This window comes from Nyctereutes procyonoides, unplaced genomic scaffold, assembly GCF_905146905.1.
Source record: "Nyctereutes procyonoides isolate TBG_1078 unplaced genomic scaffold, NYPRO_anot_genome, whole genome shotgun sequence".
In the NCBI taxonomy this organism is placed as follows: Eukaryota; Metazoa; Chordata; class Mammalia; order Carnivora; family Canidae; genus Nyctereutes; species Nyctereutes procyonoides.
The window spans coordinates 43957882-43971201 of NW_026575046.1; the positions used below are offsets into that span (position 1 = coordinate 43957882).

A 13320-nucleotide genomic window follows, 5' to 3' on the forward strand; every position below is an offset into this window, starting at 1 on the left:
TCTAACGCAGCTGCCAAGTTGGCTGTTTTATTTAACAATAAATTGAATACAAAAGCTCCTGGGCAGGTAGGATACCAAACTCTGAAAGTTTGGCTGTTTAATTGACATTTCATAGTGGCCTGGTGCAGAAGTTTATCTCAGTGCTGGATATATATATACACGCTTATACTACATGTAAATTAAGAATGATTTTGTTTTTTTTACATATGCTCCTCCCTAAATCATAAATAAATTCATTTTAGAATTATGAAAGAAAAAAATTCATCTTTAGTGATTTTTCAGAATGTCAATCTTTGGAAATCGTTGGAAAGCTATATTTTAAGCTGCCCGAATGACACCAGAAAACCATTTCACATCCTGTTATGGTTGGAAATGTGTCTCCCTAAAATTCATGTGCTGAAGTCCTAACTATTGTTATCTGAGAACGTGGCCTTATTTTGAGATAGATCTTTTTAAGAAGCAACCGAGTTAGAATGAGGCCATTTGGATGGGCCTTAATTCCATAAGCCCAATGTCCTTATAAAAAGAGGGGCTTGGACCCAGAGGTATGCAAGAGAGGAGATGGCATGATGACCTAGAGGGAGAAGATGACCATCTACAAGCCAAGGAGAGAGGCCTAGAACATTCTTCCTTCTTGGCACTCAGAGAAAACCAGCCTTGTCAGTGCCTTGATCCTGGACATCTAGCCTCCAGAACTGTGAGACAGTAAATTTCTGGTGTTAACCTGTGGTACTGTGTTATAACAGCCCTCGTGAACTACTGCACATTGCCTGAAAAGAAGTTTAATGCTTTACAACAACAATCTACATTAAAACACACTAAGGAAAGACAAAAGAGTTGGATTGCTTATATGTATTGGGAAACATTTGAAAAAAAAAATTCATGGGGCACCTGGATGGCTCAGCAGTTGAGCATCTGCCTTCAGCTCAGGACATTATCATGCAGTCCTGGGATCGAGTCCCACACCGGGCTCCCTGCATGCAGCCTGCTTCTCCCTCTCCCTCTCTCTCTGTCTCTCTCTCTGCCTCTCTCTCTCTCTCTCTCAAATAAAAAAATAAAATCTTTAAAAAATGAAAAGAAAAAAATTCACATGTATGAAATTAGTCTCAAATCACCTCATAACACAGAGGCCACACATAAGAGTCAGAATCCATCATTGACTTCCATCAGAATGTCTCAGCCCTCATCAAATGTTTAAAATAGGAGCTATGGAAGATGCGGGGTGTCAGATGAACCAGCTTTTTTTAAGGTAAAAGAAAAACCTCTCCCAAAACATCCTGAATTCCATTGCATATATCCCATTGCTTATATTCTAGTTAAAAAAAAAAATCCGTCATCAGTATTCTGGTGAGTGTAGTGTAGTCTGTAGCCTGGGATTCATAATTTACTTGGGGCAGTTTCGGTCTCTTTAATATTTCTCCCCCAGGGTTGAGGTCTTCATCCAGCTGGTGTCCTTATTGGGTTGTCAAATAAAGGATCATGAGGCTTTCTAAATCCTAATGTTGTTGGGGCTGGTAATTCATGAGTAGTAGATGCAGAAACCACAGGGAAAATCTCAGAGCACCAGGAGAACTAAAGACAGGAAGACAAGAGTCTCTACGAGCCTCCAGATTAATCTTCCCAGGAAGGAGCGGAGACACTAATGCTTGAGAAACATAAAAACAGACTCCAAAAAGCGGTAAGGATAAAACCACATTATAGCTTTTACTTATTTTGTTGGACTTTTATTCCCAAATCACACAATTGTCTGAGATGATTTAATGCACAATTACATAAAAAATGAAATTAACATGTTTTTAAAAGCATAAAAGCAACTGCTAAATAAAGCCATAACATTTTTCTCTGCGCTACTAAGATAATGAACCGTATTTTTCATCTCTAACTGTGCTTCTGTGTCATAAGTATGGAATTTGGGGCAGGAGAAGGGGGCAGGGAAATAGACCTTCATTGCTGAGAGGCTGTCTTACAGTTCCCTGGGAAGTGGCTTTTGTCACTTCCAAAGTACAGTCGGTTGAAGAATGAAACAGCAATGTCTGGGAAGAACTGTGTCACTATGACACCAAATGCCTAAATGCTCTAAGTTACAGGGGGAAGGTAAGAGCAAAGTGAGGGTGGTATAAGCTACACATTTTGAATTTTGGTACCTATGGGGCACAAAATGCTGACTATTAACTCAAGAGACAGCTTTCCTTTTGATGTAAGGTAGAGCAACCTTAATAATGATATATACCTATGGACGCAAATACACACATATGTGAAGTTTGATAGGGGCTCTTGCCATTCATGCATATGCACTCGCAAATTATATATACAATATACATTTGTAAATGCACACCACTCATATTAAAACTTTTCCTAATGTCTAATTGAAATGTCCCCTCATTATTATTATCCGTAAGGTATCCTTCAGTTTCTGGGGGAAAATCAAATCATGTCTTATTTTCAGAATGATTTTTTTTAAGAATTTATTTATTTATATGTGAGAGACACAGAGAGAGAGGCAGAGACATAGGCAGAGGGAGAAGCAGGCTCCTTGCAATGTGTGACTCGATCCCAGGATCCCAGGATCATGACCTTAACCAAAGGCAGATGCTCAACCACTGAGGCACCCAGGTGCCCCTCAGAATGATATTTATAGAGAGCATGGAGTAGTGTAGTGATTAATGAAAAATAATGATTCTATTCAAAGGTTGAAAAACCAGAAACACACAAGAAAATCTACCATATTCCTGACCTGTGCTTGTATTTGTTTGTTTTGCTCTTGCCCTTAGGGAGCTCACTCTGATTTTTTGTTTTTGTTTTTGTACCATTCTTTAAATAATATCTAATACAATTGGGGTGCTTGGGTGACTCAGTTGGTTAAGAATCTGCCTTTGGCTCAGGTCATGATCCCAGGGTCCTGGGATGGAGGCAAGCATCATGCTCCCTGCCCAGCAGGGGTCTACTTCTTCCTCTCCCTCTGCTCCTCCCCCTTGCTCTCTCTCATTCTCTCTCTCTCTCTCTCTCTGAAATAAATAAATAAAATATTAAATAAATAAATAATACCTAATACAAGTTACCAGTGTATGGATATATGCCAAGAGAATACATCACTAGAGAAAAGAATATAATTTCAATGCCTTTTTTTTCTCTGCTACTCAAGTACTAGATGACATTTGATTAAGGAACCTATACAAATTGGAGATGACAACCCCATCACCTGTATTATATGCTTTGCCCATGCAAGATGGGCATTAGCCACAGGATCCAATCAGTGCTTGATGTACATACACCTTTTTATATTTTACACAATTTCAAATGAATAGGAAGGAAAAAATCAAAAGAGGAATTAAATTTCCTATTTATGAACAAATTAATGGAAAGTTTTATGGAAAAGTCTGGAAAAAATACATATAGACATATGTAAATACCAAGAGATTATTGTACTAGTGCAGCAGGTACAAAATAACGTACTAGTTAGACTGGAATTCTGAGAGAGTGACCTGTAGGCCTCTCATTTTACCTGGTGGCACAGTGTAGCTGTTTGTGGAGATATTTTCTTTGAGGATTCAGGCCAGGCTCTAGTCTTATTTCAGTTACCTCTATTTTGGGGCCTGGGTATTTATATCAGTTTAGAAAGTTCTCTGTGAGAATCTTACTTATTCAGAATAATACCTGAATTTGCACAGATCTGTAGGAAATGGTATGTCAGAAAAGAAAGCTTCAAAGGAAAACTAAAGACTTCAGCCAAAACCAGAACTAGATAGACTTGCGTGTATCTGTGTGTGTGTGTGAGTATACATGCTTCTGTGTTTGTGTACATGTAGGTATGAGTGCATATGTTTGCATGTATTTCTCTGTGTGTTTGCATATGTATTCTTATATGTGTATTTACATGTTTGCCTGTGGTTGTGTGTTCATGCATGCATTTTGCTGTGTGTAGTGTGTATATGTGATTATATTTCTGAGCTTTGTGTGTCTGAGTGGGGTTTGATGCCTTTTTACCAGTCTTAAAGTTTTGTGTTTGTCTTGTAATTAACTGTCTTGGGTCTATTTGGACTGCTATAACAAAACATCACAGACTACATGGCTTAGAAGCAGCATAAATTTATTGCTCACAGGTCTGGAGGCTGAAAAATGAAATCAGAGTGCCAGCATGACTGGGTTTGGGCCCTCTTCTAGGTTGCAGACTTCTAGTTTTTTGCTCATCTAATGGAGGTGCCTGGAGCCTGTTTTGTAGACTTATGACCTCATGATTTAAGCACCTCTCATAGGCACCCCCTACAAATGCCATCACCTTTGAGAGTTAGGGTTTCAACTTATGAATTTTGGAGAAGCACAAACATTCAGACCATAGCATCAACTAATGGTATTTCTATCTCCGCAAACCAATTCTGCTAAATTTTTTGGCAAGTAAGTACCCAATAAGAAATTATATGAAATGTAAAATGGGAGACAAATGTGTAGGATTTCTTAGTTGTGTTACTCTTGAAAACTTCTGGTGGAACATCATACCCAAGTCTCAGTTACCAGTTGTGTGTTCAATCATTTTGCTCTACATCTGTTGCAACAAGATGCAATACAAAATTTAAAGAAATGCTCAGTGCTTTCTTACTCATTATTAACATAATATATTCTAGTCATAAAAAGTATAACTTATAAAATTGTGAAAATAATGTGAAAAATAGAAAAAATGGAGATTACATTAGTTCCCACAAAATTCACAGACAATATTTGAATAGGTAAATAGAATTATAGAGCAAAATGCAATGAGTGTTAGATCACACCCTTCTTCTGTTGAATAATGTCACTCCAGGAACTTTCCCTTCTCTCCCTTTTACCATAAATTCTTCTCTTTTTTATTGGATTTTAAGTATAAGCATGAAATAGACTGCTATATTGCATATTTAAAAAAATCTATTCTTGGTCCCACTTCCCTGGCTCACAGTGGTCCTAATCATTCCCTTCTCTTAATGGAAATATGCCTTGAAATCATTATCCTACACTCACTCTCCTCTCTCATTCTTAAAACACACCCTAATCCACTAAAACTGACTTTGTAAAGGTCATTAGTGACATCTATTTTGCTAAATCCAATTTTCCATTTTTAATCTCATCTTACTGGACCTATAAGTACCATTTGACCTAGTAGATCACTCCTTCCCCTGGAATATTCCATTCTCTTGGCTTCCAGGGTAATTTTACTCCTAACTCATTAACTACTCTTGCTGAGTCTCCTTTGCTATTTTCTTTCTTCTGTCTGACCTTTTCATCTTGGTGTTTGCTAGGGCCCATTCACTGGAACCTTCTTTTAACTATGTAATATCCACCTTGCTTTGGTGGTCTTACCCAGTTTTGTGCCTCTATTTTTGTGAGATCTAATTTTGCATGAAATTTCTCAACTCCATATTTACATACTCAACTGCTTACTTAATATTTGCACTTAGAGATCTAATAAATATCCTAAACTTGACACGTCCAAAATTGAATTCCTGGTCTTTTCTTCCAACTGGCCCTAGAACAGCCTTCCCCATTTGAGTTAATGGTAACTCCATCCTATTTTCTCAGAGTAAAATCCTTAACATAGTCCTTGATTCATGCCATGCCACTCCCATATCCAGTTCTCTTAGTTATTATAGTTTAGAAACATCTCAATAATCTAACCACTGCTAACCACTTACAGTGCTATTATTCTATTCTAAGCCACCATCCTTGCTTCCCTGGATCATTGCATTGGTTTTCTTTAAAAAAAAAATGCAAAAAGAATGTCTCCCTAATTTCACTCTTGCCTCCTTCAATCTCTGTTTTCAAAAAATGGCAGCCAGAATGATCCCTTTAAAAGATAAATCACACTGTGCTCCTCTTCACTTCAAATCCCTGAAGTGGCTCTCTCCAGTTCACTCCAAGGCCAAGTTCTTACAATGACCCATGCAGTTCACCATCTGCTGAGCTTTCAGTACTCTTTTTTCATTTCTTCTACACTCCAGTATATTGCACCCACCCCCCTTGCAGGTTCTAGAAATCTCCAGGCATGCCCTTCCCTCCAAGCCAGTGTACTTTCTAGTTACTTTGGATTACTATTCTTCAAAGCCACGAAGCTCACTCCTTCTATCTTCAGGCATTTGCCTAAGTATCACTTTCTCAGAGATCTTTCATGACCAAGCAGTTTAAAGTTGTTGCCACACCACTCTCCAGGATTCCCATACTCCCTATATCCTATACTAATTTATTTTTTCTATAGAAGACTTACCACCTTTGGGGGTGCCTGTGCAGCTCAGTGGTTGAACGTCTGCCTTTGGCTTAGGTGTTTCTGGGGTCCTGGGATAGAGTTCCATATCAGGAACACAGGAAGCCTGCTTCTGTCTCTGCCCCTGTCTCTGTCTCTCATGAATAAATAACTAAAATCTTAAAAAAAAAAAAGAAAAAAAAAACAACCTTACCACCCTCTAATGTACTATCCAATATGCTTGTTCATGGGTTTTATTGCACCCTAGACTGTATGCTCCGTTAACACAGGCCTTTTTGTACATTTTGTTCACTGCTGTTTATATCCTCAGTGCCAACCACAATAGGACTCAATATACGTTCTTTTCAGAAATGAATAATGATATTATTGGCATTTCACTACATATATTACATGATGACAAGTTTTTTTTTTTAATCTAATATTACCCTGAGAAGATTCTCATTTTGCTAGGTATTTTTACCTACTATGGTATGATTTGTTTCTAGTACCAAATAGTATTCCATTGTATTAATGTTCCATCACTTATTAGATCCTTTTTACTGGATATGTACATAGCTTGAATTTTTAATGTAAAGAATACTACCTACATAAATATCCACCTATGTAAATATTTGTGTGCCCTTCATTATTTTCTAGGAATTATTTTTCTGGAAGAAGTAATTTGGGACAAGTGTTTGCTGATTTTATGGATTTAGATATATATTACCAAATTAACCTCCAGAAAGTTAGCATTTCTTTACTCTGCCATCACAGTTTATAAGGGTAGTCTTTCCCAGGACACTAAGCCACATTTTATATTGCTATTAAAATAATCTTGCCAACTTGATACACAAAATGTGTATAATATTTTTAAATTAACTTTTTATTCTGGAATAATTTTAGACTTAGAAATACTACAAAGATAGAATCTTCCCGGGATCCCTGGGTGGCGCAGCGGTTTGGCGCCTGCCTTTGGCCCAGGGCGCGATCCTGGAGACCCGGGATCGAATCCCACATCGGGCTCCCGGTGCATGGAGCCTGCTTCTCCCTCTGCCTGTGTCTCTGCCTCTCTCTCTCTCTGTGACTATCATAAATAAAAAAAAAAAAGATAGAATCTTCCCTAATGCTAACACTTTATATGACCTTTATACATTTGCCAAAACGAAGAAATTAAAATCAGCATATAATGATTAACTAGCTCTACTATTAATTTTTTTCCCTGCTGAATCCCACCTTCTGCACTTGTCATTTATATGTCTTCTTTCATGAAATGTAATTCTATGTCACTTGTTAGTTTTCTTATTGTATTGTATTTTTGATGAATTAATATTGTCTGTTTTAAATATGGTAGACTAAGATCTATTAAACGCAGTGATAATTTATACTCACGTCTCAAAATGTCTATCATATCATCAGTAATCCCTCCAGAATTGTTAGATGTTATATGACAAAAGGATTGCATCATCATAAATATTTGGAAAATAGTAATATATTCTGTAGTACAAACCCTGCTTTTTACAAAGATTACTCAGATTAAAGTTATTTTTTGATGTGTTAGTTCATGATTTATTAGTTAAATTTCTCTATTGCAAGTGGCAAAAAAGTCTAACTCAACATGCTTAAAAACAAAAGACAATGAATCTTTTGATGTAATAGAAAGTCCTAGAGTAAGGTCGCTAGTTTCAGGAATCTAATGTTATCGTTAAGATCTGGCATCTCGGTATTTCTCAAGTTTGTGCAATGACTTCATTTGTCACTATCTGCAGGATGCTAAGGGGGCTTTGAGCAAACATTCTATGGATCACTTATTTGCTTCTGAACCAATCACAGTGACACAATGAATAAATTATGTTGATTTTTTTTCCCAGAGACAAATGTCCATTCTCAAAGGTAAATGGAATCTCATACACTGAGTTTAGAAAGAAAGATATCAATCAATAAAATAAAATAAAATAAAATAAAATAAAATAAAATAAAAAATAAAGAAGAAAGATATCTCTAAATTAAAACTGTGAGCTGTTTACTGGAGTATTAATTTCCTGGAATTAAGTAATAAATGTCTACTATCTACTATTGTTGGATATCACACATGATCATTAAGAAATCTACTTCAATTTCAGATGAGACAACAATATCCCAAAATTGTCAGGAGTATTGTTTTCAATTACCAGTGAGATAAGTAGGATAAACTTTTTTTTTTTAATTCTTGAATTCAGGTAGTTAACAGTGTTATATGAGCTTCAGGTGTACAATATAGTGATTCAGCACTTTCATACATCACCCAGTGCCCATAAGTCCACTCCGTAATCTCCATCACCTATTTCACCCATCAACCCACTCATCTCCTTTCTAGTGACCATCAGTTTGTTCTCTATAAGTAAGAGTCTGTTTCTGCTTTGTCGCTCTCTTATTTTTTCCTTTTACTCATTTGTCTTATTTCTTCAATTCCACATATCAATAAAATCATATGGCATTTGTCTTTCTCTTATTAACTTATTTTACTTAGCAAAATTCTCTCTACCTCCATTCATGTCATTGCAATGGCAAGATTTCATCCTTTTTTCTGGCTGAATTATATATATATATATATATATATATATATATATATATATATAATCTTCATCTTCTTTATCCATTCATCAATTGATGGATACTTGGGCTGCTTCCATATCTTGGCTATTGTAAATAATGCTGTAAATGTATGTTTATACATAGGGGTGCATGTATCCCTTTAAATTAGTGTTCTTATATTCTTTGGGTAAATACCCAGTAGTGTGATTGCTGGATCATAAGGTAGTTCTAGTTTTTAACATTTTGAGGAACCTCCATACTGTGTTCCACAGTGACTGCACCAGTTTGCATTCCCACCAACAGTGCACAAGTGTTCCTTTCCCTGTACATCCTTGCCAACACCTGTTGTTTCTTGTGTTCTTGGTTTTAGCCATTCTGATTGGTATAAGGTGATATCTTATTATAGTTTTGATGTACGTTTCCTGGTGGTAAGTGATGATGAGCATCTTTTCAGGTGTCTGTTGGCCATCTGTATTTCTTCTGTGGAAAAAATGTTCATCTCTCCTGCCCATTTTTAATTGGATTATTAATTTTGGGGTATTCAGTTTTATAAGTTGTTCTTATATTTTGGATACTAATGTTTTATTGCATACATCATTTGCAAATATCTTCTCCCATTCTATAAACTGCCTTTTAGTTTTATTGATTGTTTCCTTTACTATACAGAAGCTTTTTATTTTGATGCTTTTTTGTGTGTATGTGCTTTTGTTTCCTTTGCCACTGGAAAGAAGTTACTATGGCCAACATCAAAGGAGTTACTACTTGTGTTCTCTTCTAGGATTTTTATGGTTTCAGGTCTCACATTTAGGTCTTTAATCCATTTTGAATTTATTTTTGTGTACGATATAGGAAAGTGGTTCAGTTTCATTCTTTTGCAGGTTGCTATCCAGTTTTCCCAACACCATTTGTTGAAGAGACTAACTTTTTCCCATTGGATATTCTTGCCTCTTATGTCAAAGATTAATTGATCTTTTTTTTTTTTATTTTGAGTGGACCCAGGCAATTTTATTACTTCATCCCTGAACCTCAGTTTCCTCATCAGGAAGATGGGGATAATAGCACCTATTTCATAATTACTAACTACATTACTGCAAGGGAAACACAGTAGTACGTACCTGGCACATACTAAGCACTCAGTAAATTCAGCTATTATTTATATATGCTGATGTCTTCAAACAGGGATGGAATCTTAATACAGAAAACAGGAGGTGTCAGCCACTCATATGTTCTCTTGGCTTCTGAAACATGAGCTCCCTGACCCCAGTTCATCCAAGCACATGGGCATAGTTTTCCTTAATCTCTGCAGAGGTGTGATTTGAGACAGTTGTCAGATGGCTTCCAACTGCATAACTGAATAATAAAAGCAATTTTGGCTGTTTTGAAGGACTAGACAGTAGACTTTAATCTTCAAGCTTGATGGACTTGGAAGCATTCCTGTCAATATAAAAGATTTTGTCTGGAGTAGAGGAGAAGCCAAGGCTAGCACCACGCTTGTACTTCCAGCTCATGGCCTGGTCATAGTCCTGCTGCAGGTTCTGCTGTAGGGCATTGGCTGCCTTCTTGTTGAGAGCCATGTTGGGCCTTCCAATTGTGTTAGAGGGGTGGGTGAATGAAGCGGACACGTTTTTAAAGCCACCCATAATTTTGAGAAATTTCAGTTTCTGTTCCTCGTTTTCAAAACCAGCAGTATCCCACTGGCCAAACTGAGTTCCTGTCCACTTCTTTGGTTCAGAAACTTCTGTTTTGCCTGACTCATGATCGATCTCTTCTTGCAAGGCCTTTTTCCTCACCTGGTCTATGTGCGCCTCATCCATGTTGCCTTTCTTTTCCAACACCACCTCTAAGTCTGTGTCAGGCTCCTCTTCCCAAGATTCTTCTACTACTTTGCTCTCTTTCCCCTTCTTTTTATTCCTCTTCAGAGATGGTTCCTCAATCCCTGGCTGCTCTGTCTTTTTCTCGGACTTCATTTTCTTCTTTGCAGGGGGTTTGGGGTTATGTCCTATTGAGATATATTCTGGAGCCTCAATTTTGACTGGCTTCTTACTTCCTTTCCTAGGGCTTCTCTCTACAGACTTGGAGCACTCAAGGTGCCCTAGAAAAGTATCTCCCTTCTGGTGGATTTTCTTTTTCTTCTTCATCTTTACACTGCATTCTCTGGGGCTCCCCTGCTTTCATTTCTGCCCTGAGGTTGTTTGCTCCTCGCCATCTTTTCCCACTGAACAAGTGTATAGAGCATCCCCAGACTGACAGAACCAAGGGTCCTTGGCTGAGGAGGCTGTAGCCTCCTGGGTCTTTTTCTCCTTCTTGTGCTTTTTGGGTTTCTTGCCAAATCTGGTCACCTTCTCATCCTCTCTGGGGTCTGGAAAGGTCTTCTTTTGTGGCAGGGGGCATGGCTAGAGGCCGTAAAGACTTTCTCTTCTTTTTCTTCTCCCCACCTTGAAACTCAGATGAACCAAGAGCCTGCTTCCTGGAGCTGGACAACTTCCCTGTCCGTCCAGCACGTAACACAGTCTTAGGTTCTAGGCACTCCTCACAGAGGGTGCTGTGGCCCTTCTTTTTCTTCACTAGAGGCATCTCAGATGCCTGCTCTAGGACCACACCCTTCGAAGGGGATGTGGCTCTTGTAGAACAGATCTCACTGAAATAAGTATCACTTTTACAAGTATTGAGTCTCTGGTTCTTTGACCACCTTCTTCTTTTTCTCTGGGAGCCCAAGGCCCAGGTCTCCTTTGTGGGTTTTGGTGATCATTTCCTCAGGCCAATCTTCCCTGCCTCCACGTGAAACGAATTGATCATTTAATTGTGGGCTTATTTCTAGGTTTTCCATTCTGTTCTATTGATCTCTATGTCTATTTTTGTGGCAGTACCATACTCTTTTGATGACTACTGCTTTGTAATATAGCTTGAAGTCTGGAATTGTGATGCCTCCACATTTGCTTTTCTTTTGCAAGATTACTTTGGCTATTCAGTGTCTTTTGTGGAAAAAAAAAATTTCCCCATTCTACTTATGATAGAACTCACCTCAATGACATAAAGTTAACTGGTACTAAAAGCCTTTTTTTCCTCCCTTATTCACTGATTGTTCTTTCCATCTGTAACTTCATTACTTATAACCATTACTCATAACCACAGAGAAAACAACACTCAACATCAGTTTTTACAGTGGTACATCAGCCACTATGCCAATTATTAATGCCTTTTGTTCAAATGTTCTAATTATCCATTCTCTATGGTACATTTCATGAACATATTTGAAAAATGTTGAGGCTTTCGCCAAAATGCTGTCATCTGTTATCCCAATGATCTGCTTAGATCTCCTACTGTGCATCTCCTGATCTTTCTTTTGTTTTGCTATATACCCACACTGTTGTCAAGGATACTCAGCTTTCTATGCTCTTGTCTAAACAGGCCACAAGGTGTTGTATTAAAAGTCCCAATTAAATGCGTACAGCCATTCACCTGTATATTCATCTCGTTACTCCCTTGCCCACCCACATTCAACTAACTACCTGGTCTAAAGAATACCAAGGGGTCAGAAGCCATCAAGAGAATGAACAAAGTACGTGGGATCTCTGGGTATCACATAATAGCTGTGGCAATGTTATCTCAAGTAATTGCTGCCCTAGCAAAGCAAAATAAAATTAGATTGGAAAGATGTAAATAAAAAGAGTGAGAAACCAAGGGAATATGGACAATTTTTAAATGTTATGTCTATAGTATTGTTAGTATTTTAAAGGCTAAATGGGTATTTTCAATGTAAATTTTATTGCTTTAGGTAGAGCAAGAGAGAAATTGATGAGATAGCAGAGATGCTTTTACATCATTGTAAAATTACAGAAATCTTTGAAATTCAAATTGCATTATATACTTAGTAAATGTCTATTTATATATCATTTTCAATTTATGAGGCAGTGTAGGGTAGTGACTAAGAGCATAGGTTTTAAAATTAGGGAGATTATTGTTATTGTCACTCTCATTCATGACTTGAACATCCTTGAGGAGCACATAACCCTATTTGGGACTGAGTTCCATGATCTAGAAAATGAAATTACAAAAATTATTAATAATAGCACCTACATCATGACATCTTATAAGGATGCAATAAGATAATGCATGTAATGGGCTGAATACAGCTTCTACACAAAGGAAGAAAGAATTAACATATGTTAGCTTTCATTAAATAATACATAATTCTGCTAAGGAAGTTTTGAGCAAATGGCTCCTTTTATTTTATATTCAGTTTTTGTAATTTTATAAAATTTACATGGCTATTTTTAATAATTTGTACAAAGCTTTGCATATTTTCCAATAAGCTATCCCCGGTGCTATGCAAAGGTAAAAAGCAGTCAAAAGATCTGGGAAGGCTTAGTCTATTGAAGAGAATTCCCAGTGGGGATGTGGTGCTAGCCACTGTGAGAAAGAGGTTACAATTATCCTATGTGATCACAGGGAAGAGGAATAGGTAAGTGAATGGAATGTTTGGGAAGGCAGATTTTGCTTCATTGTAAAATGATTTTGGCTTACCCAAAAGTTCAAAGCTATCT

The 13320-nt window shown here is 37.3% G+C and overlaps 1 protein-coding gene and 1 pseudogene across 1 annotated transcript in view; one reads left to right on the top strand and one right to left on the bottom strand.

The window, feature by feature from the left end:
• The window catches only part of TENM2 (teneurin transmembrane protein 2), a 1067650-nt gene that overhangs the window by 313747 nt on the left and 740583 nt on the right, over positions 1–13320 (top strand). The window lies entirely within an intron of this gene.
• On the bottom strand, positions 10177–11525 carry LOC129509722 (lysine-rich nucleolar protein 1-like; annotated as a pseudogene).